The sequence below is a fragment of the Protopterus annectens genome, chromosome 8.part0, assembly GCF_019279795.1.
Source record: "Protopterus annectens isolate FY-2018-M chromosome 8.part0, PAN1.0, whole genome shotgun sequence".
NCBI lineage: Eukaryota > Metazoa > Chordata > Ceratodontiformes > Protopteridae > Protopterus > Protopterus annectens.
In genome coordinates this window covers 1,131,899,573-1,131,923,601 of record NC_056741.1, presented here as the reverse complement: position 1 = coordinate 1,131,923,601, position 24,029 = coordinate 1,131,899,573, and positions in this window count along the sequence as shown.

Sequence of the window (24,029 nt, the reverse complement as noted above, 5' to 3'; positions counted from 1 at the left end):
AACATTTTATTACTTCAGACCCTGATCTGACTGAAGTAAAATATGTTGAATCTTGTGCACAGGACTCAGCTGGAGGTACAGCTAAAGGTAATAATGTGGTTCAACATGTGGTTACTTGAATGAGAACATACACAGGCACTCTCTAACTCTTTTTACCTAATTATATTCTTCTCTACTGTCAAATGGGATTATGGAGCAATCTTTGGTGATGCTGCTGCTGGTATATCCAGCATGCACTGGTGTTTCAGCTTCATTCTTCAGTTTATCTGCAAGTCCAATGGATTATGGCATTTCATAAACACTAGTTTCATTGAAAGGATGTATTTAATTGTGTTGGTAAAGCTGTACATTCTGCATGCTGTATTCTGTTAAGGCCTGTATGCTATTATGGATATTTGTTTGGTGAAATAGTCATATTAAGTTGAAGTGCTAATAATGTGATAATTTTTAGGGGTATACTTTCTATATTGTTTTCCTTCACTGGTTGAAGGTTTGGTACTAGTGGACCCCTGTGGTTAGCATCTTTATTGTTTAGCCCAGTGGTTCTAGTTCCTAACACTATTATGTAATATCTACTAGTCAAGAAAAAATGAAACTGATAAGTTAGTGTGATCTGTGCATTTCAATTTCAAAACAAACGCTTTTGGTACTAGGTTATGTCACATTACTCTGGTAACTTTGGACATGGTTCCAACTTGGACCAGTCTTCACATACATTAGTGCAATAAAATTAATTTCTTGTAATGTGAGAGGTATAGCAACACCTCATAAATGTAGTGTATGTTTTAATGAGATCAACAAGTTTAAACCTCATATAGTCTTCTTGCAAGTGACAAGTTAAAGAAGCAATATTAGAATTTTATTCAGAAAGAGTAGAAAGGATAGGTTGGTTCTAGATACGCTCTTTAAGCTAATATGGTTACCTTGGTTTTAATACATAATCCATGAACTGATCACCTGAGCCAATTATACATGATAAGAGTTGCAGATGGGTTGTATCTAAAGTTAAAAAAAACATAACCTACCAATCCTTCTAAGATGCTTTTATGGCACACATTTGGATGACTCTAAACCTATGAATAACTTCTGCAATGCTCTTCATGAATTAAGTTACTGGCATTTGGTAATGATGATAGGATGGAAATTCAAAATAGCCTTGGACCCTCTGACATATAGAACTCATAGGAGTCCATAAAAGGCAGTTGAAGTGCTCATGGCTACACATGACTTTATTAAGACCTGCAAACTTGTTGACTGCTAAAGAACCTTCCATTCAGAGTTAAAGAGTTAATGTATGCTGTTCTGGAATCACAATACATAAATACATAGATATATCTTTCTGAGTGCAGTAAAAATTAACTGAGAGAACTGGATTGCACACGACTGCTCATCTGTCAGTATGGGAAGTGTTGGGTATGGTAGACAACTGGAAGTCTGGCAAAGTTTCATTGAAAGAAAAGCACAGTAACAACACAGTAAGGGCATATATTTCATCGGATGCAACATTACTAAATGGCACCAATGAGCTTGCTCTTGCTTTAATACCATACAACTTTATAGCAGATAAGTTAGTTGCATTAGAATATCTGAATGGTAGAATATCACAATTGGAGGAAGACTTCATAAGGACAGGAGGCTGACCTGGAGTTATGAAGGAGCAGATCCTGACTTTGATATAGGAATTTAGAGCCATTTAGTTTAACTTCATAAACACTAGATGGGAACAATGGAAAACATGCTAGTGGCCAGGAGTATAACAGACATCAAACTTCTGGTATATAAATTTAAAGGCAAGAAAAGAAAAATGCAAATTCTTGCCCTGAAAGACAGGTTGGGGTGCCTGCCGACCAACTGTCACACTGAATCAAATTGTTTGCTACATTTAATAAGCTATTTTACAATAAACTTGATGTCAAACTAGAAGATAGGTTCAATTTTTTTGCAGCTTTTCCCTTCCACAGATGCGAGAATGAATGAACTCACAACTTTATAAACCTATTACTCTAGATGAAGATAAAAATCCATATTAAGCATGCCAAAGGGGAAGGTGGCTGGACCTAATGGGTTAGCCGCAAACATTTTATTGCCAGTATGGCAATGAACTTGGCCCAGTCTTGTACAAGTTATTTCTACAAAGTGAGAGAACTGGTCGACATCCATTTTATTCTAGAACCACATTTTTTGTATTGATGCTAAAAAAGGACAGGATCAGGCTCTGAACAATCTAGTTAGGAATACATCCATATCTTGCCTTCCTCAGGAATTTAAATCACCAAGGTTTTATTACAGGCAGGTAAGGGGGCACATAATTAGTTAGGGTATAGCTCAATCTGATAATTTTTTCCAGATTCAGTGGGCTAAGTTCATCTCAATTCCATTAAAAACCTTCTGCACTCATCTGTCTAGGTCATGTGATTGATTTGATTGGCACTTTCTCTGAGACTTGGAAGTATATACTATACAAAGGATCTTTTTAGACAAATGCAAACTACTATATTCAGACTTGTATACCAAAAGGAACACTAATGGTTTATTGTCTGTGGCTATTTCTGTTTCAAAAGGCACCTGCCAAGGCTTCTCTCTCTCCACAGTGCTAGTCATGCTGGATATCAACACATTAATTGCCTTTATTCAAGAAAAACACTGTAAGACAACTATCACCTTTCCTGGTGTACTATATTCCCATGTATATGGTTTGCAGGTGATGGGGTAATATGGATACCCAACCCTCATAATAATTTGAAACATACATTAGAATTACTAGACATTTTGTGGAAGTTCTTCCACCTCTGTCTTAATAGGGATAAATAATTCTTATTCCCACTAAACCAAGCTAGTAGAGAGGTTAAACCAGCAACAGATGTGATAAGAATAAAAACAATGTCTACTTGCAAATACATGGGGATGCTGCGGTAGCGTTGTCACCTCACAGTAAGACGTTGTCCTGTTCGATTCTCAACTAAAGCGTCTTCTGGGTGGAGACATGCGTGAATGAGCGTACCTTCGTTGAAGGTTGTGCATCAGGCCTGGCAAGTCGGCACGTAAAAATTTACTGCCAATCATTAGCGGACTGGAGTTCTGCTGTGGCATCCCCTAACCGGGAAAAGCTGAAAGATACAACATGTCAGTGATACTGGATAAAAATGCCAAACCTAATACAGCTGAGATGACTCAACAAATGCTGACTGAGTGGCATCTTTTAAGCGTTCTGTTTCTTGCTGGAATCAATGTCATTAGGATATTCTTTGTACATGGATTAATATTTTTATGCAGACATTTGCCTAACCTATGCATTATCTGATACCCACAAACTTTCCAAAAAATGATGATGAGATTTCTCTGGGAAAAGACAATATCTACAAGATCTAGGGAAGAAACTCATCAGTTCCATTGCTCAAGGAGGTTTGCAATTGCCTGATTTACCATATTACTCTATAGTAGTAGCCCTAATTCAGATATTACACTTGAATGAGTTGAGGCCAAAGTTATTTTTATCATTTCTGGGGAATGAGTTTTAACCATCTTAATACAGAAGTTAAATTGCCATGTTGTGATGCTTTAAGCTATCCTCTCTGTTTCATTGTTATGTTAAGAATGTAAAGAATTAAAGAGGGTTTGACCAGGTTTAGTAAAGTCCAGAGAGGAATCTCCGTCTTCTTTTCTCTGTTTGATTAAATTTGGAGTTTTGCACAAATGGATTGTGAGCAATTCTAGGGATTTCGTTTGTCTGCTGAACATTCATTGGGTAGAAAGTACAGAGGAAAATACTTCAGATATGGACTAGATTGAGGTATTTAGAGGCTAATATGCTTGGAGTATACCCAGTTCTCCTCCTTTACTCTGTATAAAATGATCCATATTGGGCATCTTTCCCTGGATTGATTAAGATATAGGAACAACTCCATACAAATTTCTCATTGGTGTTGTAATTTTTTCAAGATGGTTACTTCCCTATCATATGGTTATGTCTGGTTGTCAGGCTGATATGGAGTGACATATATTATGCCTGTTGTTGGGCATCACGTTACTTTACTTAATTAAAATAATATTAGGTTTAGTGTCTGAGGGATTGTTAGAGATGATTACCTGATCTCCAAAATACACTGATCAGCCATCAGAAATATAAAGCAGCTACCTTACTGATTATTTTTTGGTTTTGGGGGAAACACAAAGCTGAGTGTAATGGAATTTTTTAGCAAGAGACACCAACTCATTGTTAACCCAGGTGCTGAAGTCATCAATCAAAGCTAAGTGCCTGTGAACTAAAACTGAGTCAGCGAGGAAGTCAGTGAACTCCTATGGGATTGTAATCATATAAAGAAAGTATAAGATCAAATACAGATTATATAAGCATGCAGCTCACATTCAGAATTATATAAAGTAAGAGGAACCTTCAAGTTTCGTATTAAAAACATGTCAATAGCCTAATTATAGAGATACAATGTGATTGAATAGTTGTTTCATTTCTTGTTATAATAGAGAATTGACCACAGGCATCAGTTGCCCCTCTAGTGGAAGACATTTAAAATAGTATAAATAATCAGTTTAAAGAGTGTTAGCTGAGGACTCCAACACAGCTACAAAATGTTTAAGAAACAGAATATTAATAAAACAGCAGAGCAGACATTGGTTAATATTCCTAAAATGTTTAAGAAACAGAATATTAATAAAACAGCAGAGCAGATATTGGTTAATATTCCTTCATATTTAAAGTAGTGACATCTTATTAAATGTAAACAGTCACCCACAAAAAGTTTTTAATGATAATGCAAACTACACACCAGTAATGGGAATATAAATGGCTAAATTCCAGAAAATGGCAAAGCCACCAATCTAGAACCTCTATAAACTCTGCAGTCCTGATGTAACAGTAGAGTCCTGTAATGTATGTTTCCTCTGGTGCTGTATATAAAGCATTCTGTGTCAGTAAATTAATTAATGTCTACATGCTGTAAGAAGACAATGTTTTCTTTCCTCTGTACCATGACGTAGGAATTCTAAAACTGTCTGAGGTCCCTTTGTTTGAGTGGTTTATAAGAAAGCTATCTCACAGTGGGCAGTTTAATGTGTGTGACTCTATGATCTGTGAGAATAAGCATGGAGCAATGGAAGTGTCCTCTGACCTATAAGGCTCACTCACAGTTATAATCAAATGCATAATCCAGAGGTCCAGAATTGACAGTGAGACAGATGGTTGACATCTCTGATGGAACAGAGTTCTTACAGTAAAGGCATTCTCTTTGTAATAGATATGATTTGTGAGTGCACTCTGTAGATTCAGTGGACATTGCTTACAGTACATTTTGGATATGCTGTGGGTAGGACTTGAACAGTGGACCTTAGTTGCAGTGATTTCCTGTGTGCATGCTGTAAGTAACACTTGCTTTGTTCCCCAGAAATTTTTCTTATCTTGGCTCTCTGTGGAATGTGAGTCATTGGTTTGTCAGTGTAGTCTGTGAGATTAGTAGGATTTTAAGGGTGAAATCTATATTGTGTTGCAGAAAAGAAGTCAGATTAAGTGGTCTGTAATTCCTTGAGTCTTTAATGTAGTCTTAGCATTGACACTACATTACTGCAGTAGAACTCAGTACCTTGAGACCACCCAAAAGTCTACTAATTCGAAGGAGATGTTGCACTAGATTTGAAAACATAGTGCATTACTTCAACATGAAATTCTGAAAACATTCTGAAAAATACAGTATGCCTTATCACAGTCCTAACTGACTCACAGTCATAGCCCACTGCTGGTGCTCAGTTTGCAACAAATGTAGATGCCGCATTGACATTTTCTCCCACAGCAGGAAGTCGATTAGTGAACTATTGAAACTTTCTCTTCACTGCTGCTATCGCCTTGTTGAAAGCTATCAGTAAGCACTTTCAGCTCAGCTGTTCAATGCAGAGCAGTTATTTCCCACTGTTGTTTAAGCTAAGCCATTTATTTGTTTCATAGCAGGAGAACATCTATTCTTTTGTCAATCACAAAAAATTAATGTGAACAACATCTCAAAGATCTTATGAGGCAAACTTAATAGATGTAGTAATGGCTGGAAGAAAACTATGACATTTAGCAGGGATATGGCCCATGATGCAGATATGAGAATAAATACATAAATAACATATATTTAAATAGTATTGTATTTTTCACATTTAGTACACAGTTAAACTTCTCATTAATATATGTCCATCTCCCAGTGACATATATTAAATGATTCATTGACATGTATCAAAATAAAGATTTTTGATCAAAGTGAAGATATCTTAAATCTTCAAGTAAATTGCGATTGAGAGGCAAAATAGTATGTCATTAACCTGCAATGGACTGAGATTTTATAAAAGGTGTCATATTGTAAGAAAATGCAAAGTGCACATGTACTGTATAATCTAGTATGTTGGTTTATGTCAGGTATTGTAAAACATTATAAACGATAAGCTTCAGTAGTTTATTAAACCAGAAGTACTGCAAGATACTATGATTACAAAATGTAATATTTGTTACCTTGCAATTTGTATAGCATGTGTGTGCCAGTAAGGTTCAGTTTGTAGAATACATGCATCAGAATCTGGAGGTTGTGGGCTCTAGGGCTTGATGATGAATAGTCACATCTGAGATACCTGCATCTGAGAACAGCACGGATGAATGACAATATTATACAGACTGGATGTGCCATCCTTCTGACAAATCATTCAGCTAAGGTGTTTTCTTTAAATGCCAGTCCTGGTGCTGCCCTTCTGGCTGCCACATTACACATAATGTGTATCTCTTTAAGTGAATTTCAATGGATTCTACTCAGATAGCCTGTAAAACTGAATCTGCACATGCTGAAAGTTTTCTAAAGATCCAGATATGGAGTTTGCCTTTTGCACTCTCTTAAGTAATAAAAGAAATCTGTAGTAAAAAAAAAAAAATCAACAATAGCAGAGCTGCCTTGTCCGGTTTGTCTGATGAGGTTTTGTTGAAAAGCTACTTAATCAGAAAACCAAATACCTTAAATTATGCAGCTCATACATTCATTCATACATAGTGGCATGCAACTTATCGGGTTTTGCAGGATGCCATGTAAAGGACTCATCATTACTAATAATGCACATAAATCAACTCCTGATATTTTATCTGCTTAGCATTTTGTATTCCTATCATACATAGCTGTTCTCAGCCAGTATTTTAAAACAACATGTAAATACTATGGAGTCATATTGTATAAAGATTTGCACAATAGGGAATAAAAGGGTCTATATCATATATTCGAAATTCCAAAATATCGAACACCATCAGTTCGAACTTGGAATTTCAAATATTGATAACATCGAACGCTCAGAATAGCGAATGTTTTCCCAGGGAAAAAAATTGCTGTTCCGAGAAACATACACTCAACACAAGCACACCAAAATAAATAAACCGCAGACATACAGTTAACAAAATCCAACCCCACACTAAACCATACGAAATATTACTAGCTATCCACTTACCAAACCCGCACCCTAACCCTAAGGTCCGTAACTATCGCACACATACGCTACGAATCTATACACAAATAAACTAATGAATACACATACAGTTAACAAAACACAACCCTACACTACACCATACATACATTATTAACTATCCACTTACCTTAACCCACACCCTAACCCTACGGTCCATAACTCTCACACCACAGTGGAGGAAATAGCGAAGCCATGGAACGGCCCACCAAAATCTTGCCCTAGGTAAGATTTCGATATTCTGGGGCGTCGCTATTTTGACCATTCTATGTTTTGGGTTCAATATTTTAACTTTCAAAGTTTTACATCTTGGAAGTTATGATACAGAACCAAATAAAATGGCATTTATGCTCATATACTACAATCAATGCTTCAACTGCACACCTTTAATGAAAGCACTGCTAGAAAAAATTTGAAATATATGGGTATTCGTTTTACCAAAGTAGACCCATATATATATATATATATATATATATATATATATATATATATATATATATATATGTATATATATATATATATATAATCTATATTAAATCAGCAAACACTTAAAAAGTGAATGCTGATTTACTGACCCTATGTAAGTGAAAGCTTACAATCCTGAACACTTAGAACAGTGATTTTTTTTTCCCAGGGAAAAAAAAAAATTGCTGTTCCAAAAAAGGAAAAAAAGACCCCTTTAAAACATTACATAAAATGGTGGGGGGTTCGCCCTCCAGACCCCGCGACATAGGGGGCTCTACCCCCCACACCCCCGTTCTTAAATATACCAACTCTGAGATCACACTACAGTGATGGAAATGACAAAATAACAAAGGCGACCAAGCAATTTATTTCCAAGGAAAATAATTCTCTTATATGCCATTTCGGTAGTTTGGCGTTTTGTGCTTTCAAGTTCCATCAAGAGAATGCGTCTTCAATCATAAAATAGGGATGTATGTGTGTGTGTGTGTGTGTGTGTGTGTGTGTGTGTGTGTGTGCCCAAATACCTGAAGTTCATTCTTCATTTGCAAACCGAAAAAGCTGCAGGCACGCCCAAGAATGTCATAAAACAATTTTTCCGCTAATTAGAGTATAAATGAAAGTTTATAGCTATAATAACCCAGTCAACTAAGTTCTCACTTATGGTTGTAGACTGTAACAACTGCCCTGACTTTCAGAAAAAGTAAAACCAAGATGAGTTTATCTGTTCAGCTTGAATGGCATAGACAAACAAGAGTTATAGACATGATTTCCCACACCGGAACAATGAATATTTAAAGGCAAAGGAGCCAGCAATATTTGGTTTGCATTGCACCTCTGACATCCTTTGATATATATTATATTATATTATATACATACATACATATATATATATATATATATATATATATATATATATATATATATATATATAGGGTTCCTATCAGTTCGTCGAAACTTCAGCAGTTCGAACACCATATGTTCGAACTGTGAAGTTCAAAAACTGATTATCACGAAGCCGCTGAACACCAAATTCATTCCAAGGGAAAGAAGTAGGTGGGTCGTTTCTGCAGCTTCACTATTCTCTCCACTGTGGTGTGAAGGTTATGGACCGGGTTAAGGTAAGTGTGCGATAGTTACGGACCTTAGGGTTAGGGAGCGGGTAAGGTGAGTGTGCGATAGTTACGGACCTTAAGGTTAGGGAGCATGTAAGGTGAGTGTTCGATAGTTATGGACCTTAGGGTTAGGGAGCGGGTAAGGTGAGTGTGCAATAGTTATGGACCTTAGGTTTAGGGTTTGGGTTAAGGTAATTGGATAGATAGTAGTGTATGTACGGTTTAGTGTAAGGTTAGAAGTAGGGTTTTGTGAAGTGTATATGTGTGGATTATTTATTTTGGTGTGCTTGTGTTGTGTGTGTGTTTTCTTGGAACAGCGATTTTTTCCCTGGGAAAAAAATTGCTGTTCTAAGCCTTTGATGGTTTTGCACTTCGAGGTTAGAAGTTCAAACATATGGTGTTCCAACTTCTGCCATTTCATCAAAGTGATATAGACCCTATATATATATATATATATATATATATATATATATATATATAGCATTTGGACTTAGGTTTATATGGTTAATGTGCACTGCAGCCTTGAGTAATAACCAGTCCTTGCAATTCCCAGATTAGCTCAACACTGTACAACTATAGAGTTATAATCACCGGCACCCCAGGATTTCATACAATTCAGAATGAGCCCAGAGATTCCTATAGCAGTTTGAAAAAAAGTTAATTAGTACTCAGACAAAATCACTGTGCATACATGATCACATTTTTTTCCAGAATGGAGGTGTGTTTTTTTGTTAAATGGCAACTCTCCAGCACTGACACCCTAGTTTCTAAAGTTTAGTCAAAGATAATGAAACATGACCAGACAACCTCGATTAGTTTTAGAATAACCTAGCCTTTAAATACTTTAAAGGTAGCAATTAGCTCCGAATAGCCATCCTTCATGCATAGAACACTACACAGTTATAGGTACTAATAAAATGCATAATCTTCTTACAAGAGAGTCTAACACAAACACATGACTGTTGCCAAAGTCACAGATTAAAGCACAATGTGAAGAAGTGCATTATAGTGCCTTTTGAGAAATTATTCACCAAAGGTAATTTAAAACTCCCTTAAGAGTTGGCCTAGTAGCTAGGGATCTAGGAACATATGTAGACAGTAGTCTAGCCTTTGACCAACACATTGCCAAGATAGTAAGAAAATCATTCTATGTGTTACCCACCTCATAAGGAAGGGTAGGACATCCAAGTCCAAGGAAGTTATAGTATCACACTACTCAGACCTTATCAGACACATCGTTGAGCACAATGCCCCCTTCTGCATATACCTAACCAGGCACTTGCAACAGCTGGAACACCCTCAAGGGTTCCTCACCAGAAGAATCTAGGAAATAAATACCCTGTGATACACAGATTGCATAAAGCCTGATCTCTATACTCAGTCTCCTACAGGTTACTGACAAGTGATCTATGCCTGACATATAAGGCATTCTCATATCCATCTTTGATTGATCTCTTGCACATCCACAAAACAAACAGCAGCAAAACATTAGATCCAAGGACCTGAACATTACTTGTGACATAACTAGAACATGCTTAGAGACTGATATGTGTCTTAAAAGGTCCCGACACTGTCGAATAAGCTCTGCATCACTTGAAGAACTCATCCCTGACTACTGATACTCAGGGACACAACTGAGTTGTGTTGCATGACTAGGCCTATAAAGAGCCTGAGGATCATTAGACTAGTATAAACGTATGGACATTTGAACTTTTAAGCTAATACGTAAAACATTACTTACAAGCATTCAAAATTAGGTGACACAATTACTTGAAATTAGTAAGTTAGTGCATTTTCTATTCAAACAAATAAGCAAAGAGTACAAGCCTTGCACAACAAATTGAAAATAAAACATTAAAAACAGATATATAATACTCAGAAAAAAGTTATATAACAACTGAAGCAGAAACTAACTTGCTTTTACATCTGATATATACATTTCAGAGTGCTTACAGGCAATATAATACAGTTTGGGTTCTCTCTCAAAAGGTATGCTCAGGCAATAATTCTTGTAATTTTAAATCTGACTTGACAGTTAGTAGAACTGGCCTGGTGGTCTGACCACTTGCTTGCCCATTTTGGCTTAGAGCAGCTGCACTATAATACCTGATCCTAACATGAAGGCGACATATGATTAATCATATTACTACAACGGGCCTCTGCTGAAAACGGGCTACTGGCCCAGTCAGACATTTCCCGGTAAACAAATGTAAAATAAATGTAAAATAAAAGAAAAATAGCATTTTTAATTCTACACTCCTATAGTTTCTTCTAGATGACGAAAGAGGATCCCTTCATGTCTTAATCAATGGACTATTCGAGGTCATTGTCCTTGGCAACTGACTTACTTGTACAAAGGCTTGCATGGTCTGTCATTCCTAGAATATGAGTCACAGTTTGACCACAAGCTTCATTTTGTATGAAGAAAATAACACAAGCTGGAATGTCAATGGTGCTGTGGGGGTCTGTGGCATTACAAAGTTGATGCGGATGAGCGTTGTGCTACATGACAGGCTGAGCCTCCTGCAAGAAGACAGCTTACCTTTGCTAAGGTGTCTGATTTTTTTTTTCTGAAACCCTTAAAAGCAGGGAACGTTATGCGGGTAATTTTTTTGTTCCAGATTTTTAAAGCATAACTTAAATTTTTGGGGAATTCATTCTAGAAGACAGTTGTTAAGAGAGCCACATTCTGTTCCTCTAAATTATGCATGATAGACTATGAGGAGATACAGGATCATTTTTGACTTATATATCCTTTGACTCATCCATTTATAGTGGATTTTTTTGTATATGCATGCGAGTATGTCAGTATGTTTGTATAGCTCAAGCAGCATCTTTCCTAAATGGTGGTAATGCTTTCAGTGATTTAGTCTATGACTTAAAAAAAGATAGCCACATTTATGCTAAGATGGATTTTTTTTATTAGTTTTCTTAACCATCCCCAGGTTAAATCTTGCATAATCAATGCTGGTACAAACCTGAAATGTAAATTCCCTTTGGAAAAGAGTAACAAATTCTGAGACTGAGCAAGCATTTTCTATATGCTTCAGCTAGACTAAAAATTATTTCTGGACTCTGAGTATTGCTAACTGGCACTAACCGTTTCAATACTGTGATGCAAAACTTGACAATGACATTTTTCATTTGCACTTTCTGATCTGTGGCAGATATTTTCATTTGCTAAATCTAAGGTCCCAACAGACTTGGATAAAGTCAAAGAGTTTTTCCCCATCTTTGCAAATCATTCATGGCTACACTGACTAATATCTCTAATGGATAAAACTAAATGGACCATTCACTGAGCCTATCAATGCAAAATTAACAATTTCAAAGACTGTTAAAAACAGATGTATGATGTAGCTCTTCTGAAACTGATTGCAGCTGTTTTAATATGCCTGATGTCATGTCTTCATGATTGCTGACTTATGTTTTGGGGATTAAGTCTACTATTTTACTTACTTCATTATATAGACTGATATAGGAAAAATTTTTTTTTTTTTGCCTTTTGCCATCCTTAGCTGTGGAACGTGGTATGTAGTATGTGCTAATGACATTGAACAATTCAAAGGAGAAGATGTCTTAAAAGAAAATATTTTGATGTGTTTATGGTTTCAATTGCTGAATATTTTTGTTGAGAAATTGCAATGTTACCAGAAGGGAGGAATTTTTTTCTTGAATTTATTTTGTATCACCTTCCTGCATCTAGTTCCTGAGTTCCTCACCCCAAAATATGTCTATGGTCTTGTTATATGTTGCAGAAGACTGAAACAGAAAACTAATGTTCCACAGCTTTTCAGAAAATGGAAATATATTGTCATGTATAGTACCTGACAGTTTTCTATTAGTGGTTTAACTATTAACTCACTGAATTTGCTCCTTATACATGACCGTGTTTTAGAGGAACATGGCATTCCACTCTGTCTGGCTCTCATTTGGAGATCTACTCATCACTCATTAGACCCATTAGTACAACGCCCCTTTTGGTATGTACCTCACAAGACATCTACAACAACTGGAAAGGCCAAAGAAATACCTCACAAAGAGGATTACTGGCCTCAAACTGATGCCCTATGCAAACCGTCTCAAAAAACTCCAGCTTTACTCCGTCGCATATCGCCTACTCAGAGGTGATCTCTGTCTAACATACAAAGCTATGTCAAACCCAGAACCGTTGGACATGCTCCACTTACAGAAATCCCAATCCCTCCGAGCTACATGCTCTAGGGACCTAAACCTTGTCACCACAATAAACAGAACATGCCGGAGGGATAGATTCCTGTCCCAGAGACTTCCCATACTCTGGAATAAACTACCTATCTATATCAAACAAAGCTCCTCATTAGCACTCTTCAAGAAAAATCTTGATGATTGCATGGGAAATAGGAAATTCACCCTGGGAATCACCTCTGTGGCTCTGCTCGACAGTGGCACAGGAAAATAATTTTCTTGGGTGGCAAAAGCCAGGGTACCTTTTTGGCTGGGCTTGTATAGGCCCCAGGGCCAATAGCCTAGTACCAACCTATGAACTCCTGCTGTTGGTGAGAAAACAGATATTATGGCACTGAAAATTGCTTCAAAATTTTCTCCACTTATATGCAAACATATCCATACAGTTTACTCTGTTATCTGTAACTCTAAGGAGTAAGTTTAACAGGAAGGCATGGTTGCAAAATGGTTGGAACAAAATCTAATATTAACAATCAAAGTTTACATGAAAGGCTCCAGTGTATGATAGTGGAAGTACCTCCGAAGTGGCTATAAACATTTTGCTTTCAGAAATAGAACCCAAAGACTAAGCAGAATCATTCTGGTCATTTTCTTATTTCATCTGAACCTGTTTCTTCATGTGACCAATGCATGATGTTTCTTTTGTATAATAACAGAACCCTTTATCAGAATTATTATTTTGTGAGAATGTCTTCTTAAACCAGATTATATGGGACCAGATAATCTGCAGCAGGTACTAAAGGGAGGTGGAATTTAGGGCCAGATATTTGCTTGCTCAAGAGTTGCATTGTCATCCGTGTGTAAGTCCAGTATATGACTGGGTTGCCCTATCCAAAGTGCACAGAATGTCCCTATCACTTTCCTGTCAATCTCCCATTTGTAAAGAAGATGAAGAAAGCTGGGGGAAACATCAGATCAGATTCTGCAAAACCAGGAAAAGTATTTCTCCAGATTTATGGCTGCAGGAGTTTTTAGAGGGGAGTTAAAAGGCATTGATTTCAGTACTGACTGCAAAAGCACTCTGCTCCCTTTGCTCAGTTTAGGCTCTGCCTAATGAACATGTTAGACAATGAACATGCTACACAAAAGTATCAAAGACTACACACAGAGGGACAGGAAAGCATAGGTCAGAAAGGCTTGAGTGGGTTAACAGGGGTAGCTATGGCACACTAAAAGTAGGATCATAGAGTAAGCCATGGCTGCTTCTCCAGAACAGGTAATCTGTGGAGTCCTTGTGTGGTCTGTATACTGCTAAGGGTGCATACCTGGGTGAGGTTGTTTGTTCTGTGTCAGTGAACTGCCATCCTCTCCTGGGTTAAGTATGTGAATAGATGCATAATTCCAATAGGGAACAGCTGCAGTTGCCTGCTATATCATAACTACATCTGCCCATTGGCTTTGTCCTAACAATTCAGTTACAAGGTGCACTAAGACTGCACATGCATCCCTTATCACACTAATGTAGACATCTGTGTAACTCCTGTGGGTTATGTTCTATGTCATTACTGCTTCTGCAATGGCGGAATGCAATCAAATCTACAGACAGAAGTTAGCTGCTTTTTTTATTTTCTTTTTTTTTTATGGGAGTTCTGACATCCAAGACAGTGGCACATGCATACACATCACTCATAAGCACTAGTTTGACCCCATTCATGCTAATGTGGCTAGATGGCACCTTTGAATATAAATCACTGTCTTTCAAAGATGTACATTCGTGACATGAGGCTATTCAACAGTAAAGTACCAGCATAGTATGCAAGTTTGCTGATTCATTCAAGATTTCCATGTGTATGCATTGCACATTTACAAGGTGTACTAGGTGTGACTCAGACTTCAATGCATATCACTGGATTACATAAGTGGAGATTGCTGCCAATGCTAGTGCCACATGGACAGTGCCTGTCTGGTGTGCAAAGCAGAACAAAATTATGCTGTCTCTTGCACAGCTAGTTTTGGGGAACAGCTGTTGGAGCTGTAAGCAGGTCCTTTCATGAATGTGGATATCTAGTATTACCTTGCATCTCTGTTTGTTTGGGCATGGTATCTATTGTTGAACAGTGGAGACATCAGTATGAGTATCTGCACTGTCATCATCCTGAATATCTCCATTTTGTGGAAAACACAGGTTAAGCAAAGTCATTAAAATTTGGATGGTGCAGTGGTGCAGCTGTAGCATTGTCACTTCACAGCAAGAGGTTCTCAAGTTCAATTCTTGGCTGTGGCACCCTTCTATGCAGAAGTCTGCATGTCCTCCCTGTGTTCTTGTGGGTTTCCTCCCATGTTACAAAGACATGTGTCTGGAGTGTTTCTCCCTGGGCATCCGCTGAAAATTGGCTTTGTTCTAAGTTGGACTTTCCCAGTAAACAAATGTTAAATAAAGTAAAAGTTGTAAATATTTACCTGTCTGTTGCTTACAGTCCTCCATTTAATGTATACTATTGTTGTTTATAACACATGCCTTCCTCTATTTCTATCTTTGTTTAGTGTGACAGATCTCAAGATATTCCAGATTGGCTTCTTTGGGAGTGTGCATGTCTCCTGAATGTGATATTGGTGGCAGCTACTGTGTTGTGGCATTGTGCTGTCTTGTTGGACCATACACAGAGCTGTGATGCTAGGACACATTGGGCAATATTTTTAGTGTAGCTTTGTCTGCTAGCTGCAACTAATAGAAATAATGTGGCAGTCTTTGGTCATTTGTTAAAATATAGTAGTGTACACTGTTGTCCTGCAAAATGGGAATCTGGTTGATTGTTCCTTCTTTGCATATGCACATCCTGCTGTTTTTCTGCATTTGGCTGAGTAACATACCTCTAGCATCTGATTGCTTACATATGAGTGTAGCATTATATTGATGAACTATCATTTGCATATCTCCATATCCACATGAGCTGCATGATTGCTTGTTTATCCCTTTTGCCTTTCTGCACATGCAAAACATCTAAAAGATGCTGCCTGCATCTGCAGGAGGCAGCAGAGGTCTCTTGTGTAGTGGGGCTAGTGGTATCCAGCATCTTCATGGATTGTGTCTACACTATCATTCTGAGTCATCTTAATATCTAATAATCCAATTTTGTCTTCTTCAGTGGGTCTCCATGCCCATCTGAGGCACAGCTGTGTCATGTGTGATCTGCTGGTGCTACAGCCAAGGCTGTGTTTGAGGCTGGTCACAAGTGTAGGAGTGTCTCACTAGGTGAAGGCTCTGGCCCATTCCAGGCAAGCATTCTGTCCAATTACAGGACCTGGCTGCCCTGAGATTGAGTATGTGTTGGAAGCTACTGTTAACTGGGTGATGCCAACTTGGTATTTATCCAGCAACACTTTTTGCAGTGAGTAAAGGAGTAGCTGGACCAGCTAGCCAGTGTCATCATTGTGTGTTGGATATCATGTAGTGTAAGTCTGAAGGTAATGTTTTTATTTTCTTTTTCTGTTTTTCTTTCTTTCTTTCTTCCTGAAATTGATTGTTACAATTTGGTATTGATACCAACCAGAGTTCTATTTTATGTTTGTGTAAATGGATGGTTTTGCAGTGGTGGCATATTCTTTGCCACCACTAAAAAGATTGTGCTTAGACAATTAGATAACAAACAGGATGGGCTGTTTTCAGAATTTGCATGTAATACAAGTGAATCCATGGACCTGACTTCGCATATAACTAACTTAATAATTAACTTCAATAATTGTTTTATTTTGCTACAAAACACATTGCAGTCATTCATATTCTATTTGTTTTCTGCAGATGCTCATAAGTAAGACTACATCTGTTACCATCTCTGATGAAATGATTCTTTGTGCTGGAGTTACCTCCCATGCATTTTATTTTCATTTAGTCCATGTTTTCTGTCCATTTGTATGTAGTACACAATACATTTCATCTCTTTTGATTCATTCAAGACATCTAAGCATTTTTCAGAGTCAGTTAACATAAGAATTTTGTCTTTTGAATGTATCATTAACAAATATTCTTTGTACACATAATGCATAAAGAACATGAATTCAGTCATTATCGTTTAATATGTTACACTGTCCCATTTGTTAAATTATAAACATTGTGAGAGTACACTACTCTGGATCTTGTTAAAGGGCTGGAGGAATATATCTCTTTACAAGCACATGAGTGAAAATGTTTGAATTTATAGTACTGACAATAGAGCAAATACTCAAATAGACTGATGACAAATACGACAATACCTATGACGTGTGTCTTTTAATCAACATATGTCTCTGGAATGCATTAATGGTGCTGTCTTTTTATTCATTCTGTATCCTATAGCCTGATGCACTTCAGTATTATTGCCTCCCATTACGCTTTAACATCTGCAGTTAGAGGAGGTAAACAAACAGTATTTGCAACAGAGCTAAGGCAATTAATTATCTGTCTGGAATAAAATATGACTCCTGAATCTCAGAACAGGCTGTGCAATCTTTTAGATTCACGTCATATATTTGTTTATTATCCCTTCATTTTTCTTATTTAGTTGCTCCGGTAGTCAGATGGTCTCATCAATACGGAAAGACTTTTATAGTTAGTTCAGCATATATTATCGTAAACCCAGCTCTTTCCTGTTCTTTGAGTGCAGATTAATTAGCCATTTAGAAATAGCAATACAAATATCATCTGAAACTGCTTTTCTTTATTTACAGTATGCTTTGTTTCCAGGAATGAGCAAAATGAATCACACGTTGTTAGTAATTCAGTATGACTCACTTTGCAGACATTTCTTAACCAACAGTAGATTATCAAAATCAAAAGTTCATGACATATTTTAAATCCGTTCTTCATATAATTTGAATTGTTTACTCAGCTAATTCATTACCGAAGAACATTTAGTTATTTGATATTTCACTGAATTTTTAAAAACAGTACATCTTCTAATACATACCTTATAATTAAAGTTCATGAAATTAGTATCATTTCAGTATTTGATATTAGTCAAAAGTGATCTTCACGGCATCTACAATGTGCCCAGAACTGACTCCTTTTGCAGTTCATATGGAGTTACATTTATTGATGTACATCTAAATATGACTGTATTTTTTTTCTTATACCCATAGATTCTACTATTATTTGAACTGTTTGGGTATGTTTCTTCCATACTGCTCTAATTTCTACCTGCAAATCTTGATATTTTATGACTTTGTGTCTCTCTCTATGTGAGAAACTGAAATAAGTAGGTGTTACAGTTTCAATGATCAATGATACTTTTGTCTTTTTTCATGGACTACTACATCTGGTTTTATTGCATCTATTTTTGAATTATTGGTCATGGGTGATCCCACTTGATGTACACTTCATCGTTCTCTGTAATGCTTTATGGTTCGTGTTTGCAATACTTCTCTGCTACTTCTATATTGTGGTGTTTGCACAATCCAAAATGCAATAATTTTGCCACATTATTATGCCTTCTAGTGTACAAGCCATATGCCATGACTATATCACTCTCAGCAACAGTCTATGTGACTGTTTCTAATTCTTTTTTAGAGAACCTACATTTGTCTGTTTCTCCCACATTTTCAATGGACTTTGTAAACCAACATGTATAAAGTCCACTATCCTGGGCTGTCATTATCAACCTTTCATCCTTTGGTTTAAACTCACCTCTCCTTAACAACTCCTACATCAAGTCCTGATCAACATGAGGTTGTTCCAGGAGATCTGTCTATTTGCTATTATATTTATGGCTTTTTCACATTTATTTCATTCTCATCTAATCCTTCAACTTATAAACTTTCTTTTGTTTTTTGGCACATACAGTTGCTGTCTGATTTTTGTCTACTTTTGGTTTGATTTCCATTTCCACTTGCCATCTGAATGATTTCTGTTAAACTAAGCAGAGAGGCTATCCTAGACTTTCCCTCCTCATGTTGTAAAACTTTAATTATGTTTGGATGTAATGAGGTCAGCAGATATGTATGCAGTCGCACCACTGCAGGTCTATACCTGCAATCAATTTCAAGGAGGTCCAAATATCTGTCAGAGTGTGGAATATATAACCTTGGTATTTGCTGATTTTTATATATTATTTGATAGAAGTAAAACATTTTTCTTGTTTTTCTGACCAACTGATCTACTACCTTTTGAGGACAGTCAATCACACCAAAACTGTAAGTTAAAAATAGGGAGAGCAAATCGGTTTATAGTCTGGACATTATTCCCAGATGTCAAGGCTGTCAATATTATTTATTTATTTTATTTTACATTTGATGACCAGGAAAGTCCACTGGACACAGGTCCTTTTTCAGTGGAGGCCCGGGGAGAAAAGCTCCACAAATGACATAACATTTGAGATATAATTGTGAAACAATAGTGTAACACGTTATACAAGTCGATTATAAATGAAACATTGATAGTACAATATTAGAAAAATAAGACAAAAGACAATTTACAAAGAGATATGCACACAAATGATACAGCAAGTACGTTGTCAATCAGTATACTCTGATTTACAAGGTAAAAAGTAATAGGTGACAGCAGTACATACATTAATTAATTAGTAATAACTGCTCAAATAGGTGGTTAAAGACTGTAGTATAGGAATAGTAGATCTAGCCAGAGCATGTACAAGAGCATAAGCAGGTAGCATGGAGGTGAGTTCTTAATGCTTTGTTAAACTGGGTTAGTGAAGCGATAGAAGATATATTTGTTTGTAGGGAGTTCCATATTTTAGAAATGCTGTTAGAAAAGAGAGATTCTCCTGCTGTGTTATTGACTTTAGTTACTTCGAGAAGGAATTTATTACTGGAGTGAAGAGTTCTATTACTAGTGTAGGGATGAAGTAGAAGTTGCAGTGCAGGGTTTTTTTCTGGTTGATAAAGGATTTTATGAGCAAAGGTAAGTTGAGTGAAGTGTAAAAGTTTGGTAAACTCTAGCCAGTTAAGCTGCTTTAGAGATGTGCAGTGGTGTGATCTGTATGGGGTGTCTGAAGCAAACCTAGCTATTTTGTTATAGCAGGAGTTTATTTTATCTAGGTCTGTTTTTCTGAGGTTAGTAAGAACAGGGGAACCATAGATAAGTGTGGAGAGCAGATGAGTGTGAGCTATGGTGGATTTTGTGTGTTTGGTAAAATGCTGCCTGTTTCTGTAAAGGGTGCCCAGCTTTTTATGTACTTTCTTAATGGTCTGGGCAATATGTATGTCAAATCTCAATTTATTATCAGTCTCGACTCCAAGAAGTTTGATGTGTTCAGTGGGAAAAATAATAGTATTATTGTTATATGTGATGTTAAAGGTGGGGTCTGCAGAGGTGGATCAAGTAGGTTTAAAGAGTAGACGTTTAGTTTATTAGTTTTAGTCTGCTGAAGTAGTTTTAGTTTGCTGAAGTATTTCTTACTGAGATTTATTTGCATTTGTTCATGTTTTATTGCCAGCCCTTCATCAATTGTCAGATATCTATACACTCCTTCCTGCTCAAATTCCACTATATCACACTCCTGTCCTAGATTAACACTTTATTAGTTCAGCAACTTTCCTGCTGTAAACATTGCTTTTACACATTTATCAAGACAAAATACCATTCTTATATCATCTGAAAAAGTTTTAACCACTTGCATTGCACTTTCAACTTCTCATCTGATGAGCTATATAGTTTTAAGTCATTCTCAAAAAAGTAAATGAGAAATCCTTAAGGAAGTTTGTTTTCTGGGAGCTAAGTTATAACTAAGACCTAATTTTTTAGGTAAAGAGCTTAATGTGTTAAGGGCAACACAAAACAACAGCAGTGTCAAAGAATTACCCGAGAATATCCCCTTTTGAATTTTTATCCCTGGGATAATTATTTGCCCTTTGCCATGGCTTAACTGCAAAGTGTTTCACCACTGTTTTATGGTCACTGTAATATAACTGAGCAATACAGGATGTATCTTACAGATCTGTAAGTACTCCTTTATCCATGATTGTGGGATGCTGTCAAATGCTTTCTTTTTCTAATCTATACATGGCTTACATGGCTTTTTACTCCTTTTACAATTCTCCGTTATGGCATTATTTAGCAACAAATGATCTTTTATTCCATGACTTTTTGTCTTGTTACCCTTTTGTTCTAGTTCCATAATTTAGTTTTCCTCTAAGTAACTATAAGCTCTGTCGGTATCAATTTCACCATATACTTTTTACAGCGTCTGAAGGCAAATTATTGCTCTATAATTTTTAGGATGGGTTACAGGTTCACTCTTAAGGTGCAGTATGATTTTTTTCCTGTGGTAACCACAAGGGTGCCTTTTCAGGATAGGCATATAAGCAGTTCGAACTTAGGGCTAAATCTTTGTGTAGGGATGTTAATACTTTTAGCCAGAAGTTAGGTACTACATCACGGCCTGAGGTTTTCCATTTAGGTGCTTTTCTATTTTTGTTCCAATTTTTATGACCATTACTTCATCATATTTCATATCCTGTACAATTGAACTCCTTACTGTTTCTTTTAACTCTATTATCCAGTCGGCATGTTTTATGTTCCACTTGGTCTTCATAAATATTTTTTCCAAAAGGTGCCTATTTCTTCTATTTATAGTGGTGCTTCTATTCATTTTGCTTTGTTTCCCAGTTCTCTATAAAACAATTTTGGGTCATCAATGAATTGCTTATTTTGTACTTTTTCCTTAAATTTATCTGCATATATTCTAAGAGTTTTTGCCTATGCTGATGCCTTTAGCTTAGTGATTGCAATTGTGGATGATAAATCTTGATCTGTTCTGATACCATGCCCTGCTTTTATCATGTGCATTCCTCTAAGCATTTATATCTGTTTATTCTTTTATATGCTTCTAACAGGGACACTTCTTGTCTTAACTGCCTTATAGTTTTCTCTGTCTGATGCTTCTATTTTGGCATTTTATTTCTTCCCTTTCTTTACCTTCTTGCTTTGTATTTTGGGGTAAACTTTATCTGTTATTTCTTTAGCTGTACATTAATATATCTTATTTACTTCTATTCTATCATATTCATTTCTGTTAATAGTATTGATTACTGTGTTCATATGTTTTACCAGATTTCTAACATTTTGGATCTTATTTACTTTTTGTAATCTGTTTCTTTCATTGATCTTAATATGTCTATCCATCTCTATTAAATGAAGCAACTCTTCCCTTAGATCATTTTCTTCTAAACTGTGAGCACATTCTTTGCTCTCTATTTCCTGTGGACATTGAACAGAAAGTTACAGAATGTCTTCCTGTGCCATATCCTCTTCAGCTGCATACTGCATCATCTGTTGCTTCTTCACATGGGAGCTGATTGGCTCATCACTCCATAACATTGCCTATGTCAGAGTTGTCACTGTTTGCTTCTCCTTCCCTTGCTGTGCAACTCCAACTGAACTTTTGTACTGGTTTCCTAGTGAATCCTCCAAAGCATCATCATGTCACAAGTGGTCAGGGGGTTCACATTCCACCTGTTTCTCCTTAATCTGTGGACTCATTGTTCCATCGTGTTGTGATGTTATGAGTTGGACTTACTACCCTAAATCCTTCACTTCACATGTAGTTCATAACTTTAATTTTGATTTCTTTATTTCCTCCATTAGTGATCTTTTCTTCTTTCCCCTTTGTTTTCTTCAATTTTGTATTGTGAAATTTTCCATATCCAAGTGCCTTTGCCTGTATTTCTCTTCAACTGTCTTTGGTGCTGCTTTCTTGTATTGATTAGTTTTGATTTCTCCTTTGCACAATATTAAATCACTTTTTCTTTCCCACATATATATTTCATCTTCAGATGTCCCCCTCTCCACTTGTTTCTCCTTACTTTGGGGACTAATTGGTCCTCCATGTTGTGACATATCCTGTGCTAGACATTCTACACTAAATCCTTCACTTTTCAGGTAGTTCATAACTTCAGTTTCTATTTGTTTAAAAGGTATGTGAGCACATACATGATGAAAAAGAAGACTCATTTTTACATGCAGTTCATATGACTGATGCCAGAAATGCAATCGTTTATAAATAGTCAGCTACATTAGCAACAGGTTTTCATACTCACAAAGCCACTGAAGTACACATTGCCCCTCTTTTCTATGTTGCAGAGCCTTATTAGAGGAGACCTACACCTTGTATTCTGAAAAATCAGGAACCATGTAGTCCAGGAACTCATGTACCTTCACAAATCAAACAGTCTCACATATACCAGAACAAGGATTCTAAATCAGCTTCAGTAGATAAATAAAAGAAGAAAATATAGATGTGTTGCTTTAAAGATCCCCTACCTCTTTAATAAAATTCCCCTACAGACAAAAAAGCAGCGTGATATACTATCTTACTTCAAATATGACCTAGATAAATGGATGGGTATTCATAAATATACTCCTGTCTTGAATATTCTATCCCTCCTTGAGAGGTGATGTACAGTCTTGGGTGAGACCTGAGAAGACATAATGGTCATTAGACTTTGCAGACTTCAACTTCCTATGATTGTTATGATTTCCTTTGATAATGAACTACACAAGTATGAAAACAACTTAGTTACCAAATATCAGTACATTTAAAAGTAACAAATGTAAAGACTGTCAGAGTAATAACCCCCGAGTCACACAATAATGCTACATACCTTTATCTGAAAACACACACACACACACACACACACACACACACATATATATATATATATATATATATATATATATATATATATATATATATATATATACATATATATATATATACACATATACATACACATATACATATACAGCTTCACTTTACTGTCTCAAAATACTGAAATCTCGAATTTCAGTATCTCGAGAGGGAAGTGTCGAAA